The 14,615-nt window shown below is 44.3% G+C and overlaps 1 long non-coding RNA gene across 2 annotated transcripts; it reads right to left on the bottom strand.

Moving 5' to 3' along the window:
- On the bottom strand, nt 1-13,747 carry LOC122464219. Of its 2 annotated transcripts, none has more exons than XR_006288159.1 (3): nt 13,556-13,747; nt 3,842-3,956; nt 1-1,094 (listed from the first exon to the last, which is right to left on the bottom strand). It is a non-coding gene; the product is annotated as an uncharacterized LOC122464219 (long non-coding RNA). The 2 variants fall into 2 exon arrangements; XR_006288160.1 differs by lacking the exon at nt 13,556-13,747 and adding an exon at nt 12,928-12,950.
- Nucleotides 13,748-14,615: the final 868 nt, after the last annotated feature.

The raw sequence follows: 14,615 nt of genomic DNA, 5'->3' as shown, positions 1-14,615 counted from the left end.
ATTCTGAGCTCTCTTTGAGCCTCACCAATGAGTTACTTTTCTTGGTACTGCAGATATACACAGCTTCTCCAGTGCTGAAATCAATTTTTTTTTTTTTATCTAGTGAGAGCATCTAATTTGGTACTTGCCCTTCATATCTGGATTTGGTTAGTTTGTCAGATAATAAGACTAATGGAATTGTAATGCCCTATAGAAATGAGACCATTAGTGGATTGTAATAAACGTCTTAATGGATTCTCTCAATTTGGTTATTGGAAGAGAGCAGAGCAAGGGTACAATGTTCTATAATGTCTATGGAACTCATTTTCTGCTAACATTTTCCATTATGTATGTTTTGCGTCTCTTTTGATAAACATTGCCCACCTAAACCAACAAATATTTAATACATTCTAGCCTGGAAGAGCATTTACTTCAGTTTAAGGGACTAATGGATACTAACAATTAATTGTGAGGGGTTCAGCTTTAAGATGCACAGACAGAATTTACACACTTAATCTGATAAAAATATATATGTAATGTTTATTTTTGATGGTTTAATAGAAACATCTCTTGTAGCTAAACACTACATGATTTCTTCAATGACTTATGTTAAGGGCAGAACTGCAAAAGAAACATCACAGCTACAGTGGAGAAGCAGATGGTCAATTAATCAAAATGTCTGTGGAGAGTGAAGTTCTAGTTATTTTTTTTCAGTGCTGCCTTCAGAATTATCCCTTTGCTGCTCTGAACACCGGACAATGCATCAATTTGTGTTACCGGATGCCATAAGGCCAGTCTATTGGCAAGAATTGTTTTTCTCTCAAATGAAAAGAAGCCTTCCAGTGAAAACAGCTGCCATAAATTTCATGGAAGCTAGTGGGCCACAGCATTGTTTACATACATATTTAAAACCAGCATGTGGAGAAAATGCTTTACACAAATTCTTCTGACTACCCATTGACTTCACCGGACGCTCTGTTGCTCTAGTACTCCATGCTGCCTTGGAAGATCCTAGGATTCCATCATGCAGGGATCCCCGCTCTGCGTACAACTGTGTTGTTGAGGCTGCTCCCAACTGTTTTTCATGGCTTTCCTCCATGTAGGAAATAGTTGTCCTGAGGCCAAATTATAATAGAAGTTAGTTTCATAGTTTTGGTCTGGAAAAAAATAATTGTATTCTGGTGGGGATTTTAATTGTGTTCTCTCCCTCCCTACAAGTCCTGTTTGATTCATGTAGGTTCTTGATCCCAACTGTCTAATGACTTCTAAGGTATGCCCCCCGGCTCCCCGGAAATGTACATGGAGTACCTGGGACAGGTGCCTGTATACTCCTTTTAGTCACTGGTACTATCTACTGGAGCCTTAATAAGCTCATCTTAACTACTTGGCTTCTTCTCCAGGTTTTATTTCTATTAACACCTCTCAACAGCTTTTGGTGACCCTATGGCTAAATGAAGCTGTAATAGGGGAAGGATAGTCTTCTGACTAAAACACAAGGCTGGGATTTAGGAGACTCTGATTCGGTGGCTCTCATTCACAGACCTTGCATGACCTTCCCACGGTCTTCTGTGAGCAGAACCACTGAGCATCCCCTACTCAGCACTGAGCCCTGCTTTATGGGGACTCCCTGTCTGGCATTTTGGATGTGGATCCCTCGCTACACAGAATCTCCAGACCTCAGTCCAGGGAACACAAGGGTCGCAAGATCTTTCAGCTTTGCAGCCATTCCATGACATTCATGACAATTCTGCAGCTGGGCAATGGAAGATTTGGTCCCTACTGTACCCCCTGGATGCTATTTTAAGTCTGTTTATCTAATTGGCCTATATTTAGAGCAGTACATCCTCTTCATATACAGAATTTTCACAGGATCCCTTTGAAAAGAACTTAAAAATAAATATTAAAAATGGGTCCCTCTTGGGTGTGTAACTGAACAGCTGGAGTAGGAAGTGCACACATAGGAAGGATGCATACAAAAGTGCTGGATAGTAAAATTATTTAGATTTTTAAAAATACATATTTTTTTTGTGTGGAGGGGATTGTTAGATGAGTGGGTTCTGACAAAGATAAGAACTGGACAAATACTACTCTAAAATACTATTTAAATAGGTAGTACATTCTCCTTAGACCCTGTCAACACTGTATTATATTGGCGAGAGAGAGAGTGTGCGCTACATTGTAAATATGGATTTAATTATTTATAGGTATAGGCATTGAACCAGTCCTAGGAGCTAGCCAAGGAGGGGGTTGGTTGGGAAATGCACTGATTCATCACTTCCTTTGGAGTCCTATTGAGTCCCAGCTGTAAATTTAGAAAACTGTCTTTCTTTGGCAGAATCCCTGAGGGAAAGCAATTACAAAAACATTGCCCGCTTTCCTAAGCAGTGACTCTCTTGAGAATTACAGCTTCTCTCCCCTAGTGCAGATAGGCAGCTGCAGGGATTAATCTAGCTCATTGGAGTTAAACTCCAATTCTTACAGTACCCCAATAATTTAATGTAATTACTTGAAATCCTACTTCCCACCAGTTAATAACCTACTAATTGCAGGCCCTCTGATTGTTAGAAATAGGAAATAGATTGAATTGCACTAATCTCATCTAGGCATGACTTACACTTGGCTGTGAATATTTTATGCTTTCACAAGGCTTGCAGTAGAGCTGGGCAGAGAAAGGTAACTCCAATTCCCTGAGGATTTCAATATTTCAAATTGGTTTTGTTCTGATGGAAAGAAACAGGCAAATATTGTGCCCACCTTTAAAAAAAGGAAAGAAGGAGAATCCGGGGAACTACAGACTCAGCTCAGTCCCTGGAAAAATCAAGGTCCTCAAGGAATCCGTTTTGAAGCACTTTAGAGACAGGAACAGTCAACATGGATTCACCGAGGGCAAGTCATGCCTGACTTGCCTTCTATGATGCGATAACTGGCTCTGTGGACATGGGGAAAAGCAGTGGACATGACATACCTTGACTTTAGCAAAGCTTTTGATATGGTTTCCCACAGTATTCTTGCCAGCAAATTAAAGAAGTATGGATTGGATGAATGGACTATAAGGTGGATAGAAAGCTGGCTAAATCGTTGGGCTCAACGGATAGTGATCAATGTCTTGATGTCCAGTTGGCAGACGGTATCAAGCGGAATGCCCCAGGGGTCGGTCTTGGGGCTGGTGTTATTCAACATCTTAATTATCTGGATGATGAGATAGATTGCACCCTCAGCAAGTTTGTGGATGACACTAAGCTGGGGGGAAGATAGATATGCTGGAGGGTTGGGATAGGATCCAGAGTGATGTAGACAAATTAGAGGATTGGACCAAAAGAAATCTGATGAGGTTCAACAAGGACAAGTGCAGAGTCCTGCACTTAGGACGGAAGAATCCCATGCACTGCTACAGGCTGGGGACCGACTGGCTAAGTGACAATTCTGCAGAAAAGGACCTGGGGATTACAGTGGACGAGAAGCTGGATATGAGTCAACATTGTGCATTTGTTGCCAAGAAGGCTAACGGCATATTGGGTTGCATTAGTAGGAGTATTGCCAGCAGATCGAGGGAAGTGATTATTCCCCTCTATTTGGCACCAGTGAGGCCACATCTGGGGTACTGCATCCAGTTTGGGGCCCCCCAATACAGAAAGGATGTATACAAATTGGAGAGAGTCCAGCAGAGGGCAATGAAAATGATTAGGGGGCCAGGGCACATGACTTATGGGGAGAGGCTGAGGGAACTGGGCTTATTTAGTCTGCAGAAGAGAAGAGTGAGGGGGGATGCCTGGGTCTCTCTCCTGTCTTCTCTTTCCTTCTCCATGCTGTCAATCATATTGGCCCTCCAAGCCCTTTGTTCCTGGTCCAATGCAGCACTGACTTGCAGGATCTTGCAGTACATGTCCTCCATATAGTCCTCTTCCTTCTCCTCCTCCTCAGGGTCAGGTGTTCTGTCTGTGTGGAGGGGGCACCTCTCATCGCTGCCACTCCAGAAGCTGTTGATAAAAAGACAGATGTACAGGTTCATTTACAGTCACAAGGGAAAGGGAATAAGAAGTTTCAAAGCTCCCTTCCCTTACTCCCATAAACACCTAACACTTCAGGTGCGGAGTGCCGTGGCACAGCACCACGCTCCAGCACCAGGCACGGGGAGTGTGACCCACTGGGGTAAGGGTTTTCTGTTGCATGCAGCAATACCATTTTGGTCTCTGCTCCGTGGGTAGGGCTATAGGTCAGTGGCACTGAATATTGTCACTATCTTCCACAGGCAGTGGTGATTTTAGCAGATCTCTCACTTCTGAGGATTACAAAGGCAGAGAAAACACAACTGCTACAGCGTCCCAAAGCCACCTGGGCCTGCATGCTGCTAGCCTCTTTACAGCAATGGTGCCACTCAGACTCACTGGGAAGTGGTATGGGAAAATCTCCTACCAGAGGAAGAAATGAGGTAGCCATCATTAGAAACCTTTGATCAAGATCTCTCAGGAGGATAAAAGGGACATCCCCAGGTGTATCCAGCTTGTTAAAAATGGCATTTCTTTAGGGCACCACCAGTTCTCCCTGGCCTTGTGGTATCCCTGGTGATGTCCATTTGCTTTCATGCAGCACTGCTGCTGCTACCTGTCATACCCCTCTGCCTGCAGCCCCTCTGCCATCTGTTCATAGATATCCAGGTGTCTACGACTGCTCCGTAGCTCTCTGTGCACAGCTTCTTCTCCCCACAAGCCCAGGAGATCCCATACCTTTACGTCTACTCCAGAGAGCAGCACATCTAGTATGTGGAGCTGGCACAGTGTTGGACAGTTGCACACAACAAGAGTGAACTGCTAGGCATGCTTGCTAAAGTGGGCAATCAGGAAAAGACATTTCAGAAACACATAGGGGACTTTAAAGGGCAGAGAGATAGCTGCATGTCTCTGTGACCCCCAGGCAGGGAATAGGAGTGTTGTGGGATAGCAACTGGAGGACTGTAAAATTTGACATAGGTTACAGTGTCTACACTTGCACTGTGTCAACCTCAGTAGCTTGACCACGGCTCCACACTGCTTGGGAAGGTTTTACTACGTCACTGCAATGGAGCGCTCATGTCAGCTGGAGACAGACTTGTGTATAGACGTATACACAAATTGGTTGGCGCAAGGCAACTTACATCAATTTAACTTTGTAGTGTAGACCAAGTCAGAGCAGGAGAAACACAGCACAGCATGCCCTCTGGGCTGTAGAGCTATTCAGATGTAAGCAGTGTCAGGATGAGCTCCACCCTGACATCTGGTGGTGAGGTGTGGCAAGCTGTGGAAAAAAACTTCAGGGGCCGATCTCATTTGCATAGGCACACCCACCCCGCCTAGACTGAGGCCATAGCTGCCCAAATGGTCACTTTGGCTGCTGTGGGATCCCCAGTGTCTCTGTTATTGGGGCAGGAAGAATAAATTGTTATTACCCTGATTATGGGAACTGTGCTTGGAACTGTACTTGGCCTTTTGTTATGATGGAGGGACTCACCATCAACTAAGTAGCACTCGCTAGGCAAGGGTCATGGGTTCCAAAACTGTGTGAATTGAGAGAGGCTGGGGACAAGTATTAATATGTGGTGGTATGGGCCCCTTGGTGAGGGCCTTACATGCTAATTGCACTTCCTCCTCTCTCCACTGTGGAATATCAGAGCTAATTTTGATTTCATTAGAAGTCTAGTTACAGGCTGCTGAGCTCACTTTGGGCTAATGGTGCACCAGCACTGAGGTTCCTCTACGACAAGCTGAATTCACCAAAGAGCTGAGCTGAACTGACTAAGAGCTGAAATCACTGAGCATTGTGTTAAGTAGTGGGGGAGCCTGAAGATATATCATGGAGCAGTTCGTAGGATGGTGGGAGCTGTTGGTGGGACGCGGAGCAGTTTGTGGACTGGCTGGTGGAGCAGTTCGTGGGACGGCGGGAGCTGCTGGTGGGCCGCAGAGCGGAGCAGAGCTGAGCGAAGGAGTTTGTGGGGCGGCTGGCGGAGCGGAGCGGAGCGAAGGCCTATGGAGCTGTGGGACGGTCAACTTCAGATCATGTAAGGTGCCTCTTACCCCCATCCCATCTCCACCCAGGGTGGGAGGTAAAGCTCCGCAGATAAACTTTTGAACTCTGGGGCTGGCCTGACCAGGGACAGAGACTTTTGGGTCATTGGACTTTTGGGACTTTGGGTGATTTGGGGTTGCTGGACTCAAGAACCAAAGGGAAAGGGGCATGCCCCAATTTGCTTCGGGTGGGTTTTTTTTTTTGCTCATGGGTTGTGTTATGAATCCTGTTGGTGGTGTTTCCCCAACATAATGCCACATTGTTTCTCTCTGTTATTAAAAGCCTTTTTGCTACACTCAGACTATGTGTTTGCGAGAGGGGAAGTATTGCCTCTTGGAGGCGCCCAGCGGGGGGTGGTATATATTTGTCCCAGGTCACTGGGTGGGGGCTCGAGCCGGTTTGCATTGTGTTATTGGAATGGATCCCCTAGATATTGAACCCGGCCCTTGTTGCTGCCAACTCTGACGGGCAGAAGGGTTACACATACTTTATGCCTCCTTTGTTCTCCCTCCCCCTGGGAACAAGTGCTGGCCCAGGAGGATGGGACAATGAGCTGCAAAGAGCTCAGCTCACTTCCTCTTTCCAGAATTTATTCTGCTGTATTCCTCCATGTTTGTTCTGTCTCACACAATCACCCCACCACTGCCCTCATGCAAATTGTTTTCACTCAAAGAAGGGAAGGAGCAACAGGCTGCAAGAGCAAATGTTTCCACTTTCAGCAAATACTTTAAAAGGGTCCATGGGCGTCGACTCTCCTGCACTCAGTACCTCCCACAGCACTAAAGGAGCTTGCTTGTGTGTGTGTGTGTGTGTGTGTGTATATATACACCCCCCCACACACACACACACGCATACACACAGAGACAGAGACACAGAGTGTGTGTGTGTAGGACATGAGTAGTACATTTGGGCTAGAGTTATGACCCAATCCACAGTGTATGAGATATGCTTCAGGACAAAGGCCGGGGCATGGGATTAAAAACTTTCATTTCATTCCAAGCAGAAGAAAGATGCTTTTTCATTCCAGGAAGTGCACCTTCAGCTGCTTTAATACCAAGTGATATTTCACAGAGAGCTAAGGCTGCAGTGGGGCTAATTTTTCTTATGTTAAACTAGGTTTCAGAGTAACAGCCGTGTTAGTCTGTATTCGCAAAAAGAAAAGGAGTACTTGTGGCACCTTAGAGACTAACCAATTTATTTGAGCATGAGCTTTCGTGAGCTACAGCTCACTTCATCGGATGCATCGATTCATGCATCCGATGAAGTGAGCTGTAGCTCACGAAAGCTCATGCTCAAATAAATTGGTTAGTCTCTAAGGTGCCACAAGTACTCCTTTTCTTTATGTTAAACTAGTCACCTCGTTATTACATACTGGGCATGAAGCCATGAGCTCTTGGAAACTCCAGCTAGTGTAGAACTTTGCACCCCAGGCTACCAGGAGCACATCACAGCTGTCCTCCACATTCTACACTGGCTTCCCATAGAATTTTAAATCAAGTTCAAGGTCTCAGTCCTTACCCTCAAGGCACACAATGGCCTGGGTCCAGGGTATCTAAAAGATTGATTAAAGCTCTAGGAAAGCAACTGTGGTCAAAAACCATGCTCCTCAAGCACAAGAGAACTTTCTCCCATAAGGGTACAGCTCATCTGTGCAGGAGACAGAACTTTTGCAGAACTATAGAAAGAACCTTAAATATACATAGTCATAATTCTAAATAAAAATTTCTTTTCTTCTGAATATTTTACCCTTCATTTTGATTCTTGATCTTAGTTTTTTCTTTGAATACATAATTACAATGCAGGAAAATAGAGGTGCTTGCTAGCTACTGTACTGAAGCAATAGAATGGTTTCTCTCAACTTTTTACATGCTTGGGTTTAAACATTAATGTCCTCTAGATCAGACATTCTGTCCAATTAATGATCAGTTAGAGGAGATGACTTTGGCCTTGTCTACACTGGCACTTTACAGAGCTGAAACTTTCTTGCTCAGGGGTATGAAAAAACACCCCCCTGAGCGACGCAAGCTTCAACGCCGTAACATGGCAGCGTAAACAGTGCACCAGCATTGGGAGATGTGCTCCCAGCGCTGGGAGCTACTCCCCTCGTGGGGATGGTGTTTTTTTGTTTTTTACACAGTGCTGGGAAAGCTCTCTCCCACCACTGGTGCTGTCTCTACACAGCCCAAGTTGCTAGTGAAGACATACCCTTAGTCATAGGTACGTCCACCTTGTCACTGACTATCAGGAAATGAATGATGTGGGCTGCAGGTCATTACTGCTATTAGCAAACCATGTGGAATTAAAAAGGTGTAAAAATCAAAGTAATTAAATGTTTTAGGAAACAAAATCCTGAGCTGCATATTGCCACAGATACAGCTCTTTTCCAGTACCAGGGTGGAGATCATCATCTCACTCACGGGAGTAAATTCAGAGTGGTGTCACTGAGGTTAATGGAGATACTCTGGATCTAGATTGTGATTATGTGAGGTTCTGAGCACTGATTAAGAGAGACTGTGCTTCCTCACTCCCATTGAAATCAGATTTACACTAGTACAAATGAGATCAGAATCTGGTCCTTGGTCTTTTCCAAACCTTTACAGGCAACTAAAGTCACCAGAAGAGAAGCAGTATGACTCAGTAAAAAGTTACTATGATCACCATCAGGACTCCATTGTGCCAGGGGCTACACAAATGCATAACAGACAGCCCCATCCTGAGGAGTTTACAATCTGAATGACAGCAAAAGACTGCACAGGAAGCACATAAGTAGGCTATTAGTCCAATGAGAGGCTTGAGGTCAAAGGCTTCAGAACCCAGAAGTCATTCAACATCTCTAGCAGCTGCCACTTCACTGGCCCTTTAGCAATCTAAAGCTGATAGGTCTCAGAGTGTATTGGACCATTTAGTCACAGTACATAACCTGGGCCTTTTAATCAGACAATTGAAAGAGCACAGTGTGTGAACAACTGGAGCAACAGTTTCTCTTCAACCAAGTATTTACACAGCCCTATCATCAATGATGACAAGTTACAGATAGAACAACTAATCTTCAAGGGTAAAATCCCAGCCTTACTGAAATCCATGGCAAAACTCCCATTGACTTCAGTAGGACCAGGATTTCACTCCAAGCCTGTAACTGCAAACAAAGCTCTGCCCCTTTCCTGCAAGAGAAATGCATCAGGCATTCTTATTTTTGGTCCATAACATTCTGTAAGTGGACAGTCTAAGCCACTGGCTGATGAAGTGTCGTATCAATGTGTTTCTGAGTAGATAACCTTTGGCAGCCATTTGCACACATTGCTTGTGTATTTTTAATTTTCTCTCTCCACCTTCTTTGCTCCATACAAAATACATTTTCCTCAGTTTTCACTACTATTTTTCCTGTGAGGTCACAAGTTTACTCTTCATCTCCTCATTGTTTGCTATCAACAATTGTTTTCTTTTCTTTCTCCACAAAAGTAATGGCATATTTTCTCCCCGTTAGCATACATTGTCACCGCTTGATTTAATGTCCTTTTCTGGTCATTTCCTTTATAATTTTATTCAGTAAACTGCATATCTTTATGACTTCCAAAACCACTTGGTCTACATTGTCTTCCACTGGCCAAGAGATGGAGCTCTTACTGCTGCTATTAATGCTCTCTTTGCCATAATCTCATGGGTTACCAGCACAAAAACAACTCTTGAAACCTGAAACACGATGCACACTAAAGCCACAGACTTCCCCACAAAAACAAAGGACCATGACAGCTGTAGACAACTCAAGCAATCAAATCAGCTAAATAGTCAACATGTTGGGAGAAAGCAGATCTGAAGGTGTGAGCAGCTTTGTCCTTTTAGATACACTGCATCATGCACCAACAAACCTGTTATTCTGTTCTCTCCCTCTCCCTCCCAGAACAATACATGCTGTAGCATAATTGACGATCAGTTAAATGATTTTACCTGTCTTTATGCAAAGATTTTCCTTTGGCTGAGACAACTGTTACAGATCTGCTATTATACCTATGAGGTGTGCATATAATATATGCAAAAAACATGCTTACATTGCTGCATTCCTCACTCCTTCTCATTTGTTTCACCCAAGTGTAGTGTCTGATCTTTAAGATTTGATGATCTTTGGGTCGGATCTACCTTCTGTACAGTACATAGGCCTGGATCGTAAAAGATATTTAGGTGTTCTTCTGCTCAGCACTGCAGCTCCTAATTCCTACTTGCCCAGCGGCCTCATGAAATACTCAGCACCAAAACCAGATGGCCACTGTAACCGTGTCTCTATACGTCACACCTGAGAAACCAAAATCAGGACAAAACTGCTTAGAAACAGGATAGATATATCCCGAGACTAGTGACTAATCCCCCATGGGATATACCACACCAGCAACAAAAGTAAACCTCTGTTTCACCACACTGGCTAACAAGAAGTCACAAAAGCAGTTTCCTTAGACATTCCAGTCCTTGTATCACCACTGAAAACAGTAGACTTAGAGATGAGTGGTTCTTTAAAACCAATCTCTTCAAATAAAAGGTTCTTCTGATCCCAAAGGACCAGCCACTCACCCAAGTCAATATATAACTTAGATTTTACCCCAAAATCATGCTGATGCCAATCCTTTAGTATCTAAAATCTAAAGGTTTATTTATAAAAAGAAAGAAAGGAGAGCGTTAAAATTGGTAAAAAGGAATCAAATACATATAGTAATTGCAAAGCTCTTGGTTCAGGCTTGTATCAATGATGGAATAAACTGCTGGCTTAAGTCAAGTCTCTGGCTGCTTCCAAATCATTGGAAGATCATTAGTTCTATTAGTATAAGTCCATATTCCAGAGATTTGAGCAGGAAAGAGGCAAAACAGAGACATTTCAAGGGCCTTTTATATCTTCTTGCATGTGGAGGGAATCCCATTGTTCTTACTGTGGAAAACTACAGTAACAAGATGGTGGTTAGAGTCACATGGACAAGTCACACGTCCATGCATTTTGCCTAGTAATGCAGGAAGCCATTACCCATACCCCAGACAGTACGTTTGCAGGAGAGTCTATTCAGTGTAAATGGGCATCTCCCATGGTCCACTGTCACGTAAGTGTTTCTTGATGAGCCACTTAATTTGCATAGTCCCTTCAAGCTGTGCAGGATAACTACCTAGTGGACATAACCACAGGAGCAAACATTTGAAATACAGGTATAGAGCCAATACTCATAACTTCAAATACAAAAAAGATACATGCATACAGATAGCATAATAACCAGCAAATCATAACCTTCTCATAGACACCTCACTTGACAACTTTTGTTGCAAATATATAACAGTGGTTGCAAGAATGCTCTATGTGGTCACATTTAATCAGATAACATCACAGCCAGGCTCCCCATACGATGCCTGAGGAGAGTTAAGTGCCTAAGGGCAAGATCCTCAAAAGCCAGCAAGCTGAGCGGGGAGCCACCTACCCTAGGCAGAGTGAAATGCCAAGCAAAGGAGCTTAAGTGGCTGAACTGTGCACCTGGCAGACAGGCCAGAGACAAGTATCTACTTATGCTCAGGATTTTCAGCCATGAACCCTCTGATGGAATTAGCTACCTAAGCTAGGTCAGCTGCTTAGGTAGTGCATGCCCTAGCAGCTGAAACAATCAATCTTTTCCCCTTGGTTTCCTGCTCATGCTCAATACCTCTCACACATTCCCTACATTTCCCTGGGCCCCCAGCTGCCGTTTGTGCAGGTACTGTGCTGCCCCCTCCCCAAAAAAGCAGTGGCCTGCCTCTAGCCCTCCTGCTATCAAGGTATCAAGTCTTAGGCATGCACAGAGCAAGCCTACAGGATTAGGCCCTGCTGGCAAGATAGGCATTGAGAGCCCAGCTTCGGGATCTCCAGGGCTTTGGCATGAACTAGGGCTCCAAGCTGCTCATTAGCTGTGGGGTGACATCAAAACTTAATTGGCTATGTAAGTGCTGACCAGTGGAAATTTAAGTTCCTAGAGAATTTAGGAACCTATGGGGTTAGGTGTCAGCTGAGCAGCAATGTTGAAAATGCTAGTGTTGCCTAAGAAGTGGACTTAGGTACCTAAATACTTCTGAGGATCCGGCCCATATTGGGCACAGAATGACTTTTTGAGTCTCTCTGCTACAGGTTTAAGTCTGCTACTACCTTCAAGCTAACTTGTAGCTCAAACAGTAGAGTCTCACACCTTTAAATCCAGATGGCCTGGGTTCGTTTCCTGCTGATAACAACCCACCCAAGGGAGTTGTTCCACTTTCACAATGGATCTGTGAGCTGTTTAGGGCCTGACAGCACTAATGTGCAGTAAATACTGCATCAGATTATGAAGGGTGAGTTAGTTACACATTTCCTACAGTCTTTAGAGCTCAGAGTCCCAAATGGAATTGCACATAATGTGAAGGGGTAAAAAAGCAACAGATACTATCATGGCTTCTTGCTGTATTGACATCTCCCTCTTGCCATGTTCAATTATTCACTGAATATTTTAGCACTTCAATGAACCTTCAGGCAGGTGCAATCCTCCCTCCCTCTCTCTCTCTGATAAGCAACACTATTTTTGTTGTAGCCACTTTTCATCTCACCACATTGCTGCATTATAATTATAGCCCCATGCTGAGAGTGTACTCATCACTTCATAAAAGAGCAAGACAATCATGCTAGGTGCTGAAATCTAAATTGATTCTTAATTTTGAAACATGCCAGAATTAGAGCTACAGCACCTGCAGGTAATTCAAAGGCAATCCTCCACTGATTTAGGCAAATATTCATCTAATCTTTTTGGCAATACATGTAGAACTCAAATCAGAATGTATTGAAATTAAGCTAAGGTTTTGTGAATTTGCAGAGTCAAAAAGAAAAACAAATGTAGGACCCCCTCTCCACCTGGTTACTTCCTTTAATGCCAATCTACTTACAGGTTTTGATGGAGAGACTTGGGTTCTTCTGGATCCTGCCACCCACTCAGCAGGGTGTAACTGCTTTATTTTCTTCTCATATGAATTTATTTGGTGGTGCCTTCACCCCCCCCCCCTCGCTCCTTCCTGGCAGGGTCACCAGGGCAGCTTGGGAGGAAAATTCTAACCACGGGATAACCCCCACTTACTTGCCACATAGTTGGAGACTCCCAAGAAATAACAAACATACAATATATTTAACACAGTAATTACATTAAACAGGAGATAACTATAACATCACAGGGTAAAACACTATTCTGTGGTCACTGGTGCCCATGCTGATAATACCCATGAATTCCCTCAGTCACATGACCTGATATAGCAAGTGTAAAATTAGTGTCCTGTTAGTACATGTACTTTGTTGGGATCATTGATGACCTGTGATCTTCTGTGCAGTGGTTAGCAATGTGGTTGACTGGGTTCAGAAGCCCAAAGGACTCACAAGTGGGATAAGGTGGTAAGTCCCTCCTCAGATTTAATAGGCAGCAGGTAATAAAGTCCCCAAACCCTTACCCCCCCTGGCTGGAGGACACAGTTCAGGGGGTCCCCCAAGCAATTTCCCTCACTAACTAGAAGATGGTGCACTCACAACTCCGTGAATTATCCTTGGGTTCAGAGATGGCTCTGGACTCCTCAGCCACTGCAGAGATCACTACTGGCAGGTGTCCTCTTCATGCAGGAGTCAGGCTGCTGCTGGTCCCAGAATTTCCCCTCACCACAAAGTGGTTTAGGGCTCAAGCTACAGGTTAGAAAACTATACTAAAAATCCAAACTTTAGTCTCCCACCCCAGTGCTCAGACACACTCAGAGCAGGCAGGAGCTCTGGACTAACAGCCAGAGCAGAGCTGGCCATAGGGAGTCCTCTTGGAGAGGAAAAGGGCCAAGCTGAGGGTTCTTGCTTTCAGGTCCCCAGAGGTCAGTTTCCAGGGGGAACCCTGCACGCAGGCCTGGGACTCACCAGCCCTCTCCTCTCCAACAGCCAGTTCTGCTCTTTCCTTGGCTCCCTCCAAACTGCTTCAAAATGACATCTCCCCTCTCCTGAGGGACCTTGGAAAGGCATCTTACTCCGTATTCGTTGTTGAGCAAACTGAATCTGCCCTTGACTGCACCTCCCTACCAGGGACAGCATGCCCCTCCCTGAGTTACCAGCACACAGACCCCCAGGAACCTCAGTAAGCTCCTTGCAGGTTACACAAACAACAACAACAACAAGAGTAAAATGTGGAGACACTTGAGATTTTTGTGGGAAACCAGTCCTCCAAATAAAATGGAGTATTCCCTTTAAAAACAGCATTACATTTTTTACCATGATGTATGTGGAGAAGGCAGCTGAGAAACTGATCAAATGCCAGCAACTATTTATCCACTCTCTGTCATTCTTCTGCCATTTTCAACATTCTCCTAGTTGCACTTTGGACAGAGGCTTGTTCTGTAGTTGGCCATCCCAGAAAATAAAGAACCATATGCCTTCTGTGTGACAGCTCAACGTCCAGTGTAATGATACCATCTAGCATAATTCAGGAGCATATGCATCTCTCTGTTGTCCCTCTGAGGGACCATGCATCCATCCCACACACACCTGTTATCCTCACTTCTAGTCTCCAATTATTTCAATCAGAAATTGTGAATCAAGGCACCACATTATAGAA

This window comes from Chelonia mydas, chromosome 2, assembly GCF_015237465.2.
Source record: "Chelonia mydas isolate rCheMyd1 chromosome 2, rCheMyd1.pri.v2, whole genome shotgun sequence".
Lineage (NCBI taxonomy): Eukaryota > Metazoa > Chordata > Testudines > Cheloniidae > Chelonia > Chelonia mydas.
Note: the sequence above shows the minus strand (reverse complement) of the source record. Positions and strands in the feature narration are given on the sequence as shown.